The sequence below is a fragment of the Cotesia typhae genome, unplaced genomic scaffold, assembly GCF_013202065.1.
Source record: "Cotesia typhae breed Kobodo isofemale line unplaced genomic scaffold, CoteBio_Ctyphae scaffold_13, whole genome shotgun sequence".
In the NCBI taxonomy this organism is placed as follows: Eukaryota; Metazoa; Arthropoda; class Insecta; order Hymenoptera; family Braconidae; genus Cotesia; species Cotesia typhae.
This window is the reverse complement of record NW_027423774.1, coordinates 8,842,447-8,862,954: the sequence shown is the minus strand read 5'-3', so window position 1 is coordinate 8,862,954 and position 20,508 is coordinate 8,842,447. Positions and strand designations below refer to the sequence as shown.

The window sequence follows — 20,508 nt, the reverse complement described above, 5'->3', positions numbered from 1 at the left end:
GCAATACACGGTACTGAGCAGTTACTGCCGTGCGTACAGAGGTCATTCGGCAGCTGCAAACAGACAAACACGCAGACAAAGACACACACACACACACACACGCGCGCGTGTGTGTGTGTGAGAAGCGTAAATCCGACCGAGCAACCTCCACGTGGTACGCTTTGGGTAACGCTAATGCCGGCGGTAAAACAACAGTCGAAAAAATTGAGAAAATTTCGAAAAAATTTTCGAAAAAATTGAAATTTTTTTTTTTCAAATTTCTTGAAAAATCAATCTCTTTGATCGAAAAATAAAGAATTTTGAAAAAAATTTTTTTCAATGGAAAAATGAATAAAAATCATAAAGTTGCTCATAATGGTGATTTTTGCGAAAACACAGAATTTGAAGCTTCTGGGCACTATGAACAAAAAATCGCAGCGCTTTGAATTTCTTAGGGATTTTAGGGGACACTTTGAAGTTAAAAATTACCAACGATATCCTTCGTTCATCCATTTTATCCAAAGTTATACCAAGTTATCCAAATATCCTTAATTATGCGAATTTTTGTCTTCTTTTCAGTCCGAGTTTTCAATTCAAAAAAATTTTTTTCAAAAGCGGTTTACGTTTTCTTATAGAGAATATTGTGTAGTTTTCAAAACCCTCCTTCGATTTCCTATACGGTCATTATTTCCAGAGTTATTGATTTCCAAAGTCAAAAAAAACTTTTTGCTTTGATTGACGATAACTCCGCGGCAAATTATCGTACAGGCTTTTTGATTACGTCAAATTAAAGGGTATTAAATTTACTAAAAGAGCTTTTAAACGAAACAATCGAAAAAACTTTTTGAAGCCCGTAGACCTTTTTTAAGACGAAAAAAATTTCGAAAAATTTTTTTCAGTAGTTTTCTTAGGATTTCTCCAGACCTGACGATGACAAAAAATTTTCATGGTCATATCTAAAAACTAGACACTTTGAGCTACAATTTGCTTTTTTTTTTTTCTGTGCGATCATTTTCCTCGGAGTTACAGCTCGCTGAAAATCACCAAAAAATTTGGAATTTTTTTTATATCCCTTAATTTTTGTGACTAGTGTATTAATATCATGAATATTTATTATACTAATATATTATAATATATAATTAAATTTTATATATATATATATATATATTTAATTATATATAAATTTATATATATATATATATATATATATATATATATATATATATATATATATATATATATATATATATATATATATATATATTTAATAATTTGTAATTAATACATATTATTTTATATTTATATAATAAATTTTATTAAAAGAATAGTCGAATTAACGAGTGTAAATAAATGTTAATTTATCGAAAAAATTGTAATTTTCAATAAACTCCTTTGTATTATATAGAATAATGATGATTCAGTAATAATAATTCAATTGAATTCATAACAGTATGACATTTTTTCATCGATGTTTCTTTATGTATAACCAATTAAATTAAAGGCAGCATCAACAGCAAGCTTAAAAAATTTGCAACTGTACACATTTCTAGCGCAATCAAATATACATTTAATACAAAAAAAATGAACCGTACTATCATCAAAACTAAAAAGTTTTGATAGCGTACACGCTTTTGAATAACTCAAAGCAAGCTCATTAATTTCTAATCCCTCAAAACCTTGAGCTGTCCGTTTATCAACTATTTATAAACTAAATCCGTAACATTTCAGTTTAAGCAACGTTTTGTAACAGTTTTACCTGCTCAGGTTGGCCCCTAATCAATTTTATAATTAACTAAACAAAACTAACAACAATAAAAATTATCAGGGCGCCACCAGGATTATTAATCACGGTTCCTGGAACCGGTCCAGAGCTGAGAAAACTTATCTTAGGGTAGAGAGAGTGGAGGAAGGTGCTGTTGAATAATAAACTCTTAATTAACAATATATCGATATTTATTAACAATAAAAATTTAACAAATTTAAGCGCTCACTCACACACTTATAATCTAACGAAACGGAGAACAACTGCGAAATAAAACAATATTTACAACGAACCTTCCAACGACGATACGATGACTAGACGGGCTTTTTTGAACGAACGGTCTCCCACACCTGCTTAAAACTAGATGGGCTTTTCTTAACGAACGGTCTCCCACACCTGCGTAAAACTAATGGGCTTTTTTGAACGAACGGTCTCCCACACCTGCTTAAAACTACTGGGCTTTTTCTAACGAACGGTCTCCCACACCTGACCTAAAACTAAGCTTAAAATTACAAGTCCACCGGACTACCAAAACGAACTAACTTTACACACTTTTAACTTAAAACTAAGTCCACAGGACTACCGCACTTAACACTATTAACACTCTCTATCACGCATAACCCATACAATTCTTCACACACATAACCCACACTTCGCTTAATTAATTTTATAATTTTAATTTAAAAAAAGGATTTTAATCTAATTACAATAATTTTCCAAATTATTCAATCATTAGTATTCGGCAAAAACAATAATTCCAATTTAACAATTAACTTCAATTAACCTTGAACTAATCTCTATAGAACCAGAGGCTTAATGCCTTGAATTAACTTAATCACAATATAAACCTTTACAATCACTTCAAAATTATTAACATAAGTTTAATTAACTAATTCTGATTAAACTTTTACTATGACAATTTTGACTCAGATAACTGATTTCTTGGACTTAATGTCCACGCCGATAATTATTAATTTCTGTAATTTCAATTTGACTACTTCATGGACTTAATCCCAAAATTATTAAATTCACACTTGACGGAATAATTTTATAATATAATATTCTCAATAATTTTCCACTCTATATTATCCTCGATTAATAATTTTCCTAATATAAAATTCTTAACAATTAATTCTTAATATAAAATATTATCAATAATTTTCTACTCGTCTTATAAATTATAATAATTCGACACGAGTCGAAATAGTCAAATTTATTTGCTAGAACATTCGCTAGTCAAGTCTTGCTTGACCTTGGGTATTGGAATTTATGCGACACAAAACTGACGTTTGACGAAAATTTCACGAACAAAAAAATTTTATCTATTTTTCTCAATGACAAAAGTTAATCAATTTTACTCAGTTAATTATTGAAAAATTAATTAAATAAATTTTCTTAGATGTTAGTTAATTGATTGAAAACTTTTAGATATTAAAACTTCCCCCGCAAGGTCGATCGAGCGATCCCCGGGTATAAACCCCCATGAAAATCACTCAATCCAAAAATTAGCAAATGTTCTACGATTTATTTATTGAATTAAATTTTCGTCGATTAACGATCCAATTGATAAATAATTAGGAGAAGTAACTGGGTATTGGATAAACCGCGGTCCACTTCCTTCCCACAGAGCAATAATTGACACCTTGACGAACAAAACGATGATCTAACTCACTCGTTGAGGATGAAGTCCTAGTTGTAGTTGGCTTCCTTCGTCTCGTCAGTACTCTCGGGAACGGTCCTTTTTGATCTCCGTGGCACTCAGTCTGGCGGTCATACTACTTCTCCCTGTTCCACTGCACGGCTCACCTATTTTAACCCAAACTCACCCCCTCCTATTCTCCCTTTAGGCCCGAAGATCGAGACGCGCCAGTGCTATGTCGAATAATTATCGATATTCGGTGACTTATCGATTAAGGGTAATTTTACCCTGTTACAGTTTATTTATTGCATTTGCAAACGGTTAATAAACTGTATATACACGGTAATTACACGATTGATAAACGGTGAATGCACGAGGTATATACAATAAAAAAAACTGTAAATTAACAGTGTATAAACTGTGAAAGCACTACACGATACACATACCCTTATGGCACCTAGAAACCATAAAAACAAATAAAAATAATTTTTTTGGAAAACGAAAGAGACCTCTTATTCACTGTTTTTCGGCTCATTAAGCGGTTCATAAAAAGTTGATAAACGAAAAAAACACTCAGAGTGGCAAGGAATATTAAAAAATATATTTAGAACTTAAGCATTACATTAAGAAAAAAAGCTACAAGCATAGAAAATTAAAAATCTGATAACGTAGCTTTCTACTGTAAAACTCAAAGCCAGCTCAACAGTTAACAAATTATGGAATAATTGTTGATAAAACAAATTCCATTTGTGAAAAGCAGTACTTACATCAGAACAGAAAAGTTCGATAATGTACACACTTTTGAACAACTGTTAGCAAGCTTCATCGTTTTCAGTAATGGCTAGTACTTATTTCGAATTCTAATAAATAGCGAGTACGAGAAATAGCCGTGCAAGAATGAACAGACGGTATCATCTTTTTCTTGCGTCGCACTCACTGCGAGAAACGGTATTATCTTTGTTGCACTCAGGATAATAAAGCTATTGCAGTTTTGTTTCTCTCCTAAATAAATAATTAAAAAAAATAATCTCATACGAAATAGATAATTAAAAAATCTATTACGTAGCAGAGCGTTTTTTTTTTGAGATTGCTCTTTATTTGGGAAAGAAGTATAAAGCTGAAATCATAAGGACCGGCACTTAATTTTAATACAAGTTAATCTTTCGGTACATTAGCTGTCAGCTATAGTACCCAAAATTTAACAAAAAAAATTTTCATGACTACAAGTCAACTTGAATATAGAAAATAATTAGTTGTCCTCATTGCATTACAACCTATACTGACTTTGAATACTTATCATAAGGATCCTGTGCCAGGCAGTTTGAAAAAATTCTCCGTTTTAACTAATATGTTATCAAATTTTTAAATATACAAAAAATAGCATCTAATTATCTGCTTAAAATAAAATAATATAAAACAAATCTAGAAAAAAAGCCATTCGATTTATTTTTGACTAAGCCTTTAATTTTTTTTAATATTATAGTTTTATCTTTTGAGCATAATTTTTTTTTCTAAGCATCATGTTTTATGATAAATTATTAAAATTCAAAACACAAACGACCGATTAAGTAAAAATATTGTTTCTTTTAAACTAAGGGGCTGAAGTTTCCTATGAGAGGTGTCTTCATTTTTCAAATTCGAAAATAATGCTGTGAAGCACGAAAGAATAGGAGTTACGGATAAATATTACGTGAAGCGTTCCAAACATTCACGTAACAGGATATTTTGGTGGGAGAGGGTTGAGAAACGGATTAAGGAGAGGAACTTCTTAATGTGTGTACAGAATATGCGAGAAAAAATTCAAATAGCTCGGACTAGGATGTATGTTTAGAGAAGTTTTCTGTTTCAAACCGGGCCAGTAATAGGATCTGACTTTTAAATACTAATATGTTTAAAATTAGTAATTTAACAGCAAGAATCCTCACTGACCCAAAAAGGAATAGCGACGAATTACGGAAAAAATTTGGAATTAACGCGACTATTATAATAGAATTCGGCTAAAAGGTAAAAGCAAAAAGTCTTAAGCCTAAGAAATAATAATAAAATTTTACGATACGCAAGAGCATTGAATCAAAATGTAGGGTCCAAAAGATCGGTATAAACAAGCAGCAGCAGCAGAAGCAGTCCACTCGTTTCGGAAAATAATCCATCGCAACAAATAACCTGTAAAAACGTAAAACATTATAATAAACAAAATGAAAAGGAAATTAAAGGAAGGAAACTTATCTATCATGGCGGTTAATCGCAACTTCAATATCAGGAAAAACAGCAGAAGCATCAGCAACAGGAACAACAGCAGCAGGATCACTGGTTATCTCAAATTTTCAATCAGCAGTTACAACCTGTAAAAAAGTAAAACAATGTAGTAAATGAATAGAGAGTAAGAAGGAAAGAAAATTACTTACCAACAAAAGTAAGTCTACATAAATAAAAGCAAAAGCGAGAGTTAACAGTATAGATAAATTTTTAGTAATTTTATTACATAAGTAATAAAAATAGATATCCCAAATTATGAAAATTCTTTTAACTCCTTATAAAAGTAGTATGCCATAAATTTTTCATTTAGTTTGATCCATAAATAAATGGACTCAAAACTCTTCGAATGTTTTCACTAATTAATTAAAAAACTAGCAATATTTCAACCATCAAGGTATATGTACTCAAAATAGAAACCGAATAATCGATTAAAAAAAATATACAATATAATCGACATCTAAAAGAAATTATACCTATAAATATATGGGCTTTCATGTTACTACTGAAGTCTTAAAACGACGCGAGCCGAATAAAAGTCAACACGAGGTTCTCCAAATACATCTACATATATATGCATTATTCAATCACTTCCCGCAGCGTAATCCATGTCAATGCAAACATGTGCTTAGTTCAGAATATAATTCTTTGTCATTATTTAATTTAAAACTAAAGTAAACAAAAAATCAATCATATTTACCTCGGTTTGGAAACAAGCAAATAAATTAACAAGGAATGGATGTCTCGTAGCAATAGCAACTTCAAATATTCTTTTTTCCGATAACAAATATTCAACTTCGTTTCGTGCGATTATTTCTCATCTTTTTAAAGCTTTTATGGTAAAATTTTCTCCAGTATTTCTAAACTGTGACAAAATAACCTTACCAAAATGATTTCGACCAAGAACTGCTAGTAATCGAAAGTTATCTAACGTCATTCCAGTTAATTGCGAATGTCTTTGAGAATCATAAGCACTATTTCGATACTGCAAAGGTCTTATTGGAAATTCATATAGAACCTAAGTAGAAAAAAAAAATTAATAATAACAATGGTATTATTTAAAATCCAGAAAAAAAATTTTTCCATGAATTAATTATTTTTAAATATGATTTTGTGTTGATAAGCTATTACATGATGAAGATATTCATAAAGGATGAGTACCTCTAAGTCCTCCTTTCTCAGGATCTAGTAATCTGGTGTTTCAGCTTTATTTTCAACAGGTGCATCAAACTTCAGCTGTAACGCTTTGTAACAGTTTTACCTGCTCAGGTTGGCCCCTAATCAATTTTTAATTTAACTAAACAAAACTAACAACAATAAAAATTATCAGGGAGCCACCAGGATTATTAATCACGGTTCCTGGAACCGGTCCAGAGCTGAGAAAACTTATCTTAGGGTAGAGAGAGTGGAGGAAGGTGCTGTTAAATAATAAAAATTTAATTAACAATCTGATCAGTTTTATTAACAATAAAATTTTACCAAACTTAACAATTTTTAGCGCTCACACACACACTTATAATCTAACGAAGCGGAGAACAACTGCGAAATAAACGATATTTACAAACGAACCTCCAATTTGACGATACGATGACTAGACGGGCTTTTTCGAACAAACGGTCTCCCACACCTGTCTTAGAACTAATTCGGCTTTTTCGAACAAACGGTCTCCCACACCTGTCTTAGAGCTAAACTTAAAACTATAAGTCCACCGGACTAACAACAAGCTAACTCCACACTTAAAATTAAGTCCACCGGACTACCGAACTTAACACTATTAACACTCTCTATCACGCATAACCCGTTCAATTCTTCACACACATAACCCACACTTCGCTTAAATAATTTATTTTTTTATTTTAAAAATGATTTGAAATTAATAACAATTTACTTTTATTTTACTCAATCATTGGCTATCGGTGAAACGAAAATTCCTATATAATGACCAATTTCTTACTAAACTTTTTTTCGTGTTGACCTTGACTCAATATCACTGATTACTTAGACTTAATATCCACGCTGACAATTATCAAGTGTCATTCATTTTAATTTAATTACTTTACGGACTTAATCCCCAAAATTTACTTAAATTATAGTTGTTAAAATAATTTATAATATAATAATTTCGATAAAAATTTCCTAATATAACCTTCTTAATAATTTTCCTTGATCGGTATTGTTTTTCAATAATAAATTCTTACTATAATATTCTTCACAATTAATACTTTTCTTAATATAAAACATTCTTAGTAATTAATTCTTAATATAAAATATTGTCAACAATTTTCTGATCATTTTATCAATTATAAAAATTCGACACGAGTCGAAATAGTCAAATTTAATTGCTAGAACATTCGCTAGTCAAGTCTTTGCTTGACCTTGGGTATTGGAATTTATGCGACACACAACTGACGCTTGACGAAAATTCCACGAATAAAAATTTGTCTAATTTTCTCAATGACAAGGATCAATCAATTTTACTCAGTTAATTATTGAAAAATTAGTTTAATGAATTTTCTTAGATGTTAGTTAATTGATTGAAAACTTTTAGATATTAAAACTTTCCCCCGCAAGGTCGATTAAGTGATCCTCGGGTATAAACCCCCATGAAAATCACTAATCCAAAAACTAGCAAATGTTCTACGATTTAATTATTGAATAAAATTTAAGAAAAGAAGAGGAATGATAGACCGAGTACAAACCGCGGTCTATTTTCCACCCACGGAATGAAATAATGTACCTGGGTAATTGTCTTACTACGTCCACGATGTCTGTCTACCGTAGTGAGTCCTCCAGGTACCGGTTGTTAGATTCTTTTTCACTCCGGGGAATTGTCCTCACTCTAAGTTCAGTTTTTCCTGTAACAGAACTAACGTTAGAAACCTTGTCTAAAAGATTGGAAAGACAATCTTAAAAATCATCGCAGCGTTCCGAAAATTCACGTGCGAAAAAATAATTACCTGCTGCTTTGTTGAGTAGTGACCGGTGCGGCTGACTATCAAACCTCTTCTGATTTTGTCACTCTCCGACTCCCGAGCACTTACCCAATCCACCCCCCCCCCCCTTCTCTTAATTACTAAACGGAAAACCCCGAAGATCGGGGCGCGCCAGTGCTGAGTCGACTAATTATCGATCTCTGGCGACTTATCGATTTAGGGTAATTTACCCTGTTACAGCTTGTGTACCTAATATTAATAATTAAATAAGTTTATTGTTATCAAATAAATAAAAGAATATTAGTTAAAGATAGTATACCTGATGGGGGACTCTCAGCATTTCTCGTGTTATGTAAGGAAAGTGCGGATTTTTTAAGAAGTCTTCCCCACGCAGCAATATTAACATTCATTTGGTTAGCTCTAGGGAAATTTTAAGCTTGTTGCTTGAATATTTTTCTTTGCCTTTGAAGTTTCGGTTTTCGTGAAATCATAGAATAACGAAATTTAATTTCAGCAAATAGTAAATCGTGAGGTTCAAGCTCAAGCACTATACCATGACGTACATCATCAATTAACTTTTCAAGACGTAAAAATTTAACAGCGCACAGTGAGCGTCAATCTTTCCAATAAATTCCTATTTCAAGTTCACGAGATTTGTCTAATTCAATAGAGAATCTTTGGTCCCAAGCTTGTTGTGAACATGATCGCCAACTAGTTTGACCGATCAATTGATTATCCAATTTAATGACAGCCATTAAATCATTCCAAATTTCATCTTTAAAATTATACGACTAGAGTCCTATAGAGTCTTGGAGTGAGAGTCGAAGCAAAAGGACGTAAAAATTATCAAGTGCGAGTGCTTATACTGTTGCTCTGTAGTATTCTGTACTGTACCATCTATTACGTGCTTGTAGTACTGGCACAGACACGCTACTATACGCTGCTGCAGAAATACCGCCTGAAAAATCAAACAGCGAGATAAAATAAATTTATTAAAAAATAAATTTAATATTTTTAGTGTCGTTAAACGTAGAATAATAATAAATATAATAAATACCTACAACAATTCCAGCGGAGAGAGAGTCATTTAACAGTCATTACTTATATCACGATGCTCGTTTTGATGGTTAACGGAGGAAACGGCAAGAGGCTAAGGCAGGACCAGCAACACCGGCCAACTACCACTACAACCTCCAATATACACAACAGGGCTGAGTGAAAAATTTTGAAATCTAAAAATTAAACTCAAGGCTTTAATTGCATTGTTGCGTGATTAATATTAATTATTGTTATTTATTTATTAATATTTTGTAGATGAAAATGTGGAAATTAATAAAACTGGAAGCTCCAATAATTGGAGACTTTTTAATACATCTTGCATTGAGAACAAAGATGAGCTTGAAGAGAAATTTGAACGCTGTCATGGTGTGCTACAGGGACTAACTGTTGGTTTGTCTATAGGACTTGCAGAATGAATATTTGTCAATTCACGTTTCAATTGAATAGCAGTAGGACTGTCAGGTGGTAGTTCTTGTATTCTAAGATCTAATGCCATTCCCAATAAGTCCAACTTACGACTAAAATTCGAAATACTTGCTTGAGCTTTTTTATCAGCAACTTTGGCACTTCGTAGAAGACGAATAACATTTTTAGTTCCTTCCACAACAGCAGCTTGAATCCTTAATCTATGACGAAGTTCTTCTACTCGTTCTTCAAGAGCCAACTCTAAGCTATCTTCATATTTATCTTTGTTACCAGTTTCACCATTATGACAAGGCAATTTACCCCGATCATTCTGCTCTTGTCTTGTTTGTCAAACTTTCATTATTCTCATTTTAAGAAATTCTATTTTTGCTCGAGACTGATCCAACATTTACTGAGTTACATGTAATAATTTTTATCACTATGTACACTTGTCAAACTTGAATCATATTTTCAGCTTCTTGTTTCACTTTTAATTCAATATTTCTTCAAGTATAATTTATTTTTGTTATGTAAAAATTATTTGATTTTTTTATTAAATGTAAGATATTTGGTCCTAGCGTGTTAGGCTAATAGACCGGGAATTCTGAGGTTTTATTTATTGAGAATAGGTTTTTGAATAATTTGGACATTGAATAATTTTAATATGTATATTAAGTAGATGAAAATTTATAATCTTAATTGAATTAAAGTTATTACAATTATTATAGCTATTACACAATGATCAACTATTAATGTTTTCTTTCATCTACAATGATATCAAATCCACAAATATCAAATAATTCAGAATATACCTGATACAAGTTGATGAGCCTTGTCGATTTAATTTAATTTTAGTTGGTTTCCTCTACGATTTTATTTTACTTTATTTTACAATATTTTAAGTTTCGATACGATAAATTAACGCGTGGTCGGTTAAGACTTATTAAAACTTAGGCGATGTTACCACTAGGACGGCCAAAGCATGAAGAGAGGGAACACCCAGCAGTTTTCCGGGTCCAAGATTTTTGTGGTCCCCTGATTGTTAATTGGAGGGAGAACTCAATGTCCAATTAACATTCGAGTTTCGGGGACGCTTACCCTCTCTTCGGAAGCGTCGGAAAATGTTGCGAGGGCGGTCTACCCTGTATACTGGCGTACAAGTACAGGTCACAGGTTACGTACTATACATTTGCGATAGTGTATAGGCGCATCTATACACACACACTAATGCATTAGAGACCCCAATGTTAATGTACATTATGTTATATTAGAACTTTAAATATTAGACTTTATTTATTAAATTTAGTTAATATTTAAAATAATTTAATCGAACAATTAACTGATATTAAATATTTTATCAATCCCTATTAAGATTTAATTAATAATTTTGATTTGTTCATTTACATATGTTAGCATTTAAAACTTGTTTTATACTATAATTGTTAACTAGACTATTTATTTTGAGTCAGTATTTGCCTATTTTATTATTTAATAATTTATTATTCTCAACGCGTGTTTTAAATAAATTTCTTAGTTTATTTGTAAACTTAAATTATTAATTTTTTTATTTATATGTCTAGGCAGTAGAGAAACTATTTTATTCTTATGAGTTTTTAATGGGGGTTTTTTTTTTTTATGAGTTGTAATAAAAAAATATTTCCCAGTCTAAGTTCAAATGCCACAATGCATTTAAGAATGTCCTTGAAAATTTCGGATACTATCTTCTAAATGTTTTAAATTTTTTTTTAGTTTTTTTTGTATAATAAACTCCCATTTATCTGTTTACTTAGGTTTTTAAAGTCTTAAATGCATTGAGGTCTTAGGCTAAGTGCCTAAGTAGGGGACATGGGCCCTATATATCTTATTATCTAATCTACAGACGAAGGAAAAATTATGTCGGTTTTACTGGAAAAATAAAAACAAATTATTTTTAAAAATTATTTTAAAAAAAATTGTTTTACATAACACTTTTTTTTCACAAAAATTCAGATTTAAATTACACAATTAATTTCACTCAACAAAACATTTAAAAATACATATAAAAAATTAAAAAAATTTTTTTTTTAATTAATTTATTTTTAATATTTTAATTACGTTTAACCTTCATTTATTAAACAACAGGACTGTTTACTAATAAAGGCACATACGCATGGGAGATATAGGTATTTTCATTTTAGTACCCATGTCTTAATTTCGGAAATGGCTAAAGGTACGGCAACTGGACGATACGGACCTGTTAATATACGGAGCTGTTATTATACGGATCCGTATATTAACAGCTCTATTTTGCAAAATGTGGGCAATTTTGCGTATCGTCCAGTTGCCGTACCTTTAGCCACTTCCCTTAATTTCCGTTTTATTTTGGATGACCCTGAAGTTAGCCGACACCCGCCATTTTAAAAATTAAAAAACTTATAATTTAGAAAAAAAAATTTTTCTTTCAATCTTGAAAAAATACTCGTCTAGATTTTTGAATTTTCTAAACGGGTATTTTTTCAAAAGATTAAATGAGTGTGAATTTAGCAGACATCTGATAATTTTTCAATAATTTATAAACAATTTATTTGTTACAGGAGAAATAGTAAAAAAAAAATGCACATGGAAATTTTCCCAAGTTCTCTCTATGCAATTTTTTAGATTTTTTTTACAACCATTAAGTTGAAATTAATTTCGAAATTCTTAAAAATTAGCTGTCTGCTGAATTCATCCTCATAAGATTAAATAATAAATATTTGAGTTATAATTTGAAATTAAATTTTTTTATTAAATATTTTTCATTTAAAAATTTTTGCAAATTTAATAACTTTCTGATTTTTATTTATAGCTCTTCGAAATATAGACGAGTATTTTTTTTATTTTTTACTTTTTTGATTTTCCAGTCTGAAATTAACCGAAAACCACTATTTTTTAAAAAAATATCTTGTAATTTTTAAGAAAACAAAAATTTGCAAATTAAAAAAAAATATTCGTGTCGATTTTTCCATTTTCTGAACGAGTATTTTTTTCTTTTTTCATATTCATAACTTTTTTCATTTAAAAAAAAACTTTTCGAAAAAAAAATTTTTCAAAAAAAATAAGAATTTTTTTTTTTTAATTTCTTAAAAAATTAATCTTTTTGACGGAAAAAAAAATAAAGATTTTAGAGAAAAAAAAATACACTAGTCACAAAAATTAAGGGATATCAAAAACACTCTAAGTTTTTTAGTGATTTTCACCGAGCTGTAACTCCGATTAAAATAATCGTACAGCAAAAAAATTAAAAGCAAATTGTAGCTCCAAGTGTCTAGTTTTCGTAAACGACTATAAAATTTTTTTTATCATGTTTGGGTTCGGAGAAATCCCGAGGAAACTAAAAAAAAAAATTTCCAAATTTGTTCTCGTCTAAAAAAAAAGTCTACAAGCTTAAAAAATTTTTTTTCCATTGTCTTACTGAAGCGGTCTTTTGAAAAATTTGATGCCATTTAATGTGTTGTAATCGGAAAACCTGTGCGATGATTTGCTGCGGAGTTATCGCGAATCAAAGCAAAAGTCTTTTTTGACTTTGATAATCAATAATTCTGGAAATTATGATCGTATAGGAAATCTAAGGAGGGTTTTGGAAACTACACAATATTCTTGAGATACTGTGAACGGCTTTTGACGAACAAATTTTTTTTGAATTAAAAACTGACTAAAAAAAATACAAAAATTCGCATAATTAAGGATATTCGAATAACTTGGTATAACTTTGGATAAAATGGATAAACGAAGGATATCGTTGGTAATTTTTTTACCTTTTGAGTGTTGAGACAAAATGCTAAATAAATTTTAATAACGTTTTTTTTATAAATAATTTTTAGATAATTATTATTAATATTATTATAATTACACCGGCACACAAAAAAAAAAAAGTTGTCTGTACTTGGGACGCGCCACATATATTCCCATGTAATTTGACCCGCTGAACCCGAATTTGAGGTCCGTTTGGCCCCTACACCCTAGGATTTTGAGAAAACTGTAAAAAACCGAAAAAAAACGGGAAAATTGGGGGTTTTGGTGATTGAAAAATTTTTTTAGATTCTAACTATGCATGATTTTCATGTATTTCGATCTGCTTTATACTTATCTGAAGTGTACTCAGACCAGCAGCCATTAAAAGTCTAAGTAAATCCCGAAAAACCCATGAAAATTGCGAAAAAAACAAAAAATTCCCAATATTGTGATAAAAAAATGTATTGAGCTAAATATATGATGATTTTCATGTAGGTTTATCGACGACATATAAATCTCCAACTTTTATAACTCAGACGTCTCGAAAACATCAAACAAATGTGCAAAAAACCCCGAAAATTGGAAAAAAATCAAATGTAATATAATAAAAATCGAGTTATTATTCAAAATAAATAAAAAAATCATCATCATTCGATCTGTGGTGCATAAAAAAAAGTATTTCGTCCTAAGACTTAAAAAAATTAATTTTTTCGGAAAATATCATCAAAACCCTTTGGATTTGAATTTTAATTCGTTCTCCGCTTATATCTCACCCTTTTATCTTCAAACGTCCTGCATAAAGGGTTTCTCTTTCGTTTCCTCTCTTCTTCGGGTAAATCTCTCTTCAGAGTCCAACAATGATCTGCCATCATATTTACATCCCACGTTCCTTGATATCGTTTTTCCATCACACTAATGTCTTGATGGAATCTCTCTCCTTGCTCTTCACTAAAATCACCAAGATTTTCAGGAAAGTGTGAAAGATGAGAATGTAAATAGTGCAATTTTGTATTCATTAAGCAACCTAAAGTATTATAGTTGTATAACAACTCGTCAACTAAAGTTGCGTAGTTATCACTTTTCGTATTCCCTAAAAATTGCTGTGATACTTCCTTAAAACTTCCCCAAGCTGCTCTCTCAATCTCGTTCATCTCATATTCAAGATTAGCATCCTGGAATAGAGTCCGAATTTGGGGTCCATCAAAAATTCCTTCTTTTAATTTAGCGTCACTTATAGCTGGAAATTTTTCGCCCAAGTACTTAAAACAGTTTCCATCTTTATCCAGAGCTTTGACAAATTGCTTCATAAGGCCAAGCTTGATATGAAGTGGGGGCAGCAAGTACTTGGAAGGATCAATTAGAGATTGTCGCGTAACATTGTGAGAACCAGGATTCAAATTTGTTCTTGTTGGCCATTCTTTTTGAATGTAATGATTCTTTCGGTCTCGGCTATCCCACAAACATAAGAAGCAGGGGTACTTTGTGAACCCTGATTGTTGGCCTAGCAATATTGTTGCAATTTTCAGATCACCACAAACCTTCCATTGATGTTCTGAATAGTTTATTTTATCTAATACAAGGGTCCCTGCATCGTAAAACACTTATTACTTGTGCCTGCCATGACGGCATTCAAGCCGTTAACCCAGGGACTATGCCAGACGGTCCTGTTGCCCGCCGTCACCACGTGGAGGTGCCCTGGTTACAGGCACAAGCATTTAAGCAAGAAATCGATTCTGAGCCCAAAAAGTTCCTAGAAGTGAAAACCCTGAAACATCAGCTTAAAGAAAAAAATTTATTAACTAAAAATACAACAGCTTATTTTTATCGTGATAGGGAAAAAAATCTGATAACATTTTTAAAACGGCGAAAATTCATTAGTGGACTGTTCAGATGTAAGAAGTTTGATTGATGAGTTAAAGCCGAACACTTTCAGGACGAGGAGTGAAAGTTTTCATTGCTTTGTCTAAGCGAAGTCTCAAAGCACCGACTCCAGTAGCTCATTTGACCAAAAATCATTGAAAAGTTTGTGGTGATCTGAAAATTGCTACACTAGTTAAGCCAACAATCTGGTTCACAATATATCCCTTCTTGTATGTTTGTAGGATAGTCACGATTGGAAAATTCCCTACAGTAGAAAAGAACGGCCAACAAGAAAGAATTTGAATCATGGTTCTCACAACGTTATGCGAGAATCTCTCATTAATCCTTACAAGTACTTGCTGCCACCACTTTATATCAAGCTTGACCTTATGAAGCATTTTGTCAAAGCTCTCGATAAAAATGGCAACTGTGTTAAGTACTTGGACGAAAAATTTCCAGCTATAAGTGACAATAAATTGAAAGAAGGAATTTTTATGTACCCCAAATTCGGACTCAATTCCAGGATGCTAATCTTGAGTATGAGATGCACAAGATTGAGAGAGCAGCTTGGGGAAGTTTTAAGGAAGTATCTCGAAATTTTTTAGGGAATGTGAATACAAAATTGCACTATTTACAATCTCATCTTTCACACTTTCCTGAAAATCTTGGTAATTTCAGTGAAGAAAGAGAAGAAACATTCCATCAAAACATGAGTGGATGTCAATATGATGGTAGATCATTGTTGGACTCTGAAGAGAGATTTACCCGAAGAAGAGAGGAAACGAAAGAGAAACCCTTTATGCAGGACGTTTGAAGATAAAAGGGTGAGATATAAGCGGAGAACGAATTAAAATTCAAATCCAAAGGGTTTTGATGATATTTTCCGAAAAAATTAATTTTTTTAAGTCTTAGGACGAAATACTTTTTTTTTTTATGCACCACAGATCGAATGATATGATTTTTTTATTTATTTTGAATAATAACTCGATTTTTATTATATTACATTTGATTTTTTTCCAATTTTCGGGGTTTTTTGCACATTTGTTTGATGTTTTCGAGACGTCTGAGTTATAAAAGTTGGAGATTTATATGTCGTCGATAAACCTACATGAAAATCATCATATATTTAGCTCAATACATTTTTTTATCACAATATTGGGAATTTTTTTTTTTTTTCGCAATTTTCATGGGTTTTTCGGGATTTACTTAGACTTTTAATGGCTGCTGGTCTGAGTACACTTCAGATAAGTATAAAGCAGATCGAAATACATGAAAATCATGCATAGTTAGAATCTAAAAAAATTTTTCAATCACCAAAACCCCCAATTTTCCCGTTTTTTTTCGGTTTTTTACAGTTTTCTCAAAATCCTAGGGTGTAGGGGCCAAACGGACCTCAAATTCGGGTTCAGCGGGTCAAATTACATGGGAATATATGTGGCGCGTCCCAAGTACAGACAACTTTTTTTTTTTTGTGTGCCGGTGTTATTGTAAATAAAATAAATGTAAATAAAATAATTGTAAATAAAATAAATGTAAATAAAATAATTGTAAATAAAATAATTGTAAATAAAATAAATAAAATGTAATGTATTGATCATGAAATATTTAATTTTTATTAAAAATGAACATTGTTTATTATGAATTTATATTATTTAATTAGTTCATTAAAATTATTGTTAGTCTGATGACTCTGTAACAGTTCTTGCAGCATCCGCTGGAGTTGTTCCGGAGTAGCTTGACGTGATGGAGGTGGAATTATTGGATTGAGGAAGGTTGTAAATTGGTTATGGAGCAACTGTTGTAGTATGTGTTGAGTACAAACTTGTAGAGATTGTAGCTGCTGTACAAATGGTTGTGTGAACGGTTGAGGGAACGCTTGAGTAAATTGTTGAGAGACTGGATGTGTGAATTTTTGAGAGACTGGATGAGTTATGACTGGATCGGGTGTGATCTGATTGACATGATCGTTTAAAGTTATTTTTTGACATTCTGATTGCTTCTTCAATAGTTTCTTCATGTTCTTCTGAAGCTGACGATTTTGTCGCTTTAGAGTAATAAATCGTTTGCTAGTTGAAGCCGATGTAGTCTCAAGAGCTGGTGTAGGTGCTGGAGCTGGGGCAGGCGCCAAGTCAGGATCTGGAGTCGGGTGAGGAACAGGAGCTGCAGCTGGAGCCGGGTGAGGAACAGGAACTGGAGCTGGAGCTGGAGCCGGGTGAGGAGCAGGAGCTGAAGCTGGAGTCGGGTGAGCAGGAGGAACTCCAGCCGTGACGTTGGCATAGGTCCTTGGTCCTGATGTTCCTCGACCTCTGGCGTTCCGTCCACGAGCACTTCGTAATCGCCGATCTGATTTTCCCTTTCCTGAAAAAAAAAATTATCATTAAAAAATATATATTTGCATTGAATATTTTTTAATAATTTCAATTGATTGCAATTTTTCTTTTTGCATATATAGATATGCGATTTGCATGGAGCGAATTTTTTTACATCTATATTTTTAATTAGGGGTTCAATATTACTTTTAATTGTTAAAAATAATCATTATGATTATTAAATTTTATTAATTCAAATGCTACATATTATTTAAAAATTATTACTTACCATGTATGTTAGCAGGATTCATCGTGACGAAAATGGCTGTATACGTTGGAATGCTTGCAAAATAATGGCGTCTATGCGTAGCCGTAGCGTCTTTGTAGTTTCTCACTCGCACTTCCAAATATCCGGCTAATCGACATTCGATGTATCGATATATCGACAATTCCTTCGTTAGAGATTTCCCTTTTTTTAACCAAAAGTATAAAAAGCTCATTACGCACGCGAAGCGCTCCTGTCGTTTTCATGAGAACAAGTCGTAGTGACATGTAAAGTTATATTCTTATTTGTCCATGTAAACAAACTTTTTATTGTTATTTTTATTTGGACTTAATGTTTAATAACAGAAAAAAATAATAACATTTTTAATTGTGAAATTTTTTCTGTGTTCCTAAAATTAAACAGTAAATTTTTATCCAAGAAGCTACTTTTATGAATGAAGAAAGTGTTTTTTTGTCTTGTTATTAATTAGTGACAGTTAATCTGGGATTAATATTGTACATCTTGATCAAGAAAGGTTAGTTCTTTAACTAAAACTAAACTAACTAGGAATTCCTTTTTTTTTTAATCATAATTTAAAATTCTTAATATATTTACGGAAAAAAATTTTTTTTTCATTTTAATTTTGATTGTTTATTTTAGAGGTATGTGAATATTGTTCGAATCCAATCAAATCGAATAGTACTATTCGATTCGAATAGAAATTCTAATCGAATATTCGAATAGTTTAAATGATTCAATCAGTCGTTTTCTATTGATAAACTAACTAATTTTTGTGTAAGAATTAATTCGTTTTATTTTATTTAACTAAATAAAGTCTTGATAATTATTTGATAGTAAAGACTGTTTATTATTTGTAATAAATATTTCTTGAGGTATTCGGACCCCCTGCCTCTGGGCACCTCGCCATTTTGACATTTCTCCGGGAAAATTCGATTTTTTTTTCAAATGAGATCTACGACATAATGGATCAGACATTGAAAGAGTGTAAATGTAGCAACAAAAAGCGACGACAATGAAAACGTCACATAAGCTTTGTAATAAAAGATTTTTCATATATGATACTTCTGATAATTGTCAAATATATGAAATACACTACTGGAAAAAATTAAGGGATAAAAAAAAAATTCCAAATTTTTCGGTAGTTTTCAACAGGCCGTAACTTTGAGAGAAATGATCGTACAGGAAATAAAAAAAAAGGAAATTGTAGCTCCAAGTGTCTAGTTTTTGGATTAGAACTTCAAAATTTTGTAGCCTCCGCGGTTTCTGAGTAATCGTAGAAAAACCAGCAACAAAAAAATTTTCAAAATTTTTTTAGTTTTTTTTTTTGGTCTACGGGCGTGCAAAAAATTTTTTTAGCTTAAACACCATAAGGATCGGATACTTTGTTCATTTAGCTTTAATTTCTTTTTTAAACACCCTGATACGTCCACTCCTCGCTGAGATATCGGTCTTCAAATGGAAAAGGATCTTTTTGTTTTTGATTATCGATATCTCAGCAACCAATGATCGCACAGACAGTTAAAGGTGGGTTTCAAGAACTTGAATGAATTCCCCTTAACGACTGTCCATTGTTTTTTCGAAAAAAAATTTTTTCTTTCCGTCACATGAATTTGAAAATGCAACAAAAAAAGGGCTTTTAGTGGTTTTTTGGAAAATCAAGCGCTGGATCGAAAATATTGAGGAAACCACTAATGTTAAGTGTGCCTTTTACAGTTCAATATGTCCACAAAAACCCTACAACGAATCAAATTAATCCAGCCAGCCGTTTTTTTGTTTCACTTGATCGAATTTTTGAAAAAATTAAAGGATCACGTTTTTTGCTCTGAAAAGCTCATAATTTTTAAAAATGAGAAAAAAAATGGTTTTTTCGAGCTTTTTCCACATTTTTGTTCCAGAAAGTGCTTAAATTGAAAAAAAAAAAAATTTTTTTGAAATTTTTTCTCTTGAAAAGTTTAAGAAAACAATTACCGCCGGCATTAGCGTTATCCAAAGCGTACCACGTGGAGGTCGCGCGGTCGGATTTACACTTCGGTGTGTGTGTGTGTGTGTGTGTGTGTGTGTGTGTGTGTGTGTGTGTGTGTGTGTGTGTGTGTGTGTGTGTGTGTGTGTGTGTGTGTGTGTGTGTGTGTGTGTGTGTGTGAGGTATTTCAGGAGAATTGAGACCCGGTGGCTCGTCAGTTCCACCGTATTTAATGACTCCAAACTCATTCTCTGAAGGTTTTTGTTGGTTCAATACCGGGTATTACCACCCCTGTTTTCAATAACGGCTTTCA

At 31.6% G+C, this 20,508-nt stretch overlaps 1 protein-coding gene and 1 pseudogene across 6 annotated transcripts in view; one reads left to right on the top strand and one right to left on the bottom strand.

Moving 5' to 3' along the window:
* The window catches only part of LOC141534860 (coiled-coil domain-containing protein AGAP005037), a 651,729-nt gene that overhangs the window by 415,752 nt on the left and 215,469 nt on the right, over window positions 1-20,508 (top strand). The gene's annotated exons all lie outside the window — the stretch shown is intronic.
* LOC141535150 (serine/threonine-protein kinase N-like) lies at window positions 5,716-6,859 on the bottom strand (annotated as a pseudogene).